Source organism: Fukomys damarensis, unplaced genomic scaffold (genome assembly GCF_012274545.1).
Source record: "Fukomys damarensis isolate Sample0158 unplaced genomic scaffold, DMR_v1.0_HiC HiC_scaffold_36, whole genome shotgun sequence".
Lineage (NCBI taxonomy): Eukaryota > Metazoa > Chordata > Mammalia > Rodentia > Bathyergidae > Fukomys > Fukomys damarensis.
This window is the reverse complement of record NW_022900948.1, coordinates 11394421-11395051: the sequence shown is the minus strand read 5'-3', so window position 1 is coordinate 11395051 and position 631 is coordinate 11394421. Positions and strand designations below refer to the sequence as shown.

The 631-nt window shown below is 41.7% G+C and overlaps 1 protein-coding gene across 1 annotated transcript in view; it reads right to left on the bottom strand.

Moving 5' to 3' along the window:
* Chmp5 (charged multivesicular body protein 5) overlaps window positions 1-631 on the bottom strand; it is a 19795-nt gene that overhangs the window by 15654 nt on the left and 3510 nt on the right. The gene's annotated exons all lie outside the window — the stretch shown is intronic.

The window sequence follows — 631 nt, the reverse complement described above, 5'->3', positions numbered from 1 at the left end:
CAAAAAAAAAAAAAAAAAAAAAAAAAAAAAAAGGACTAGAGAGCAACAAGTTTTCAGGTTCTGTTTTAGCTGATTATACCTGACCTCAACCTTGCAGATGATCTCATTAGCTGAACAGTTCTCAAGAGTAAGTGTCAAAGAAATTATGTGGGTTTTGTTTTTTTTTTTTTGGTACTGGGGATCGAACTTGGGTCCTTGTGCTTGCAAGGCAGGCGGTGGAACCACTGAGCTAAATCCCCAGCCCTATGTGGGTTTTCTTAAGCACTGGGACATAGTCACCTAGAACAATTAAGGACCTTTAAATCTATTTTGGTGAAGTCAGAAATGGCAGCACACACCTGTACTCCCATCTATATGTGAAGCTGAGGCAGGAGAGCCACAAGTTCAAGACCAGCCTGGGCAACTTGACAGGACCCTATCTCAAAAATAAAAGGGCTGAAGTGAGCCAAGTATGGTGACACACCCCTATAATCTTATCACCCAGAAGGCTAAAGCAGGAGGATTCCATGTTTAAGGCCAGCCCTGGACTACATAGTGAGACCTTATTTCAACAAAAAGGTGGGAAGGTATAGCTCAGTAGTACAAACACTTGCCTAGCACACAAGAGGCTTTGAGTTTAATCCTCAATAAT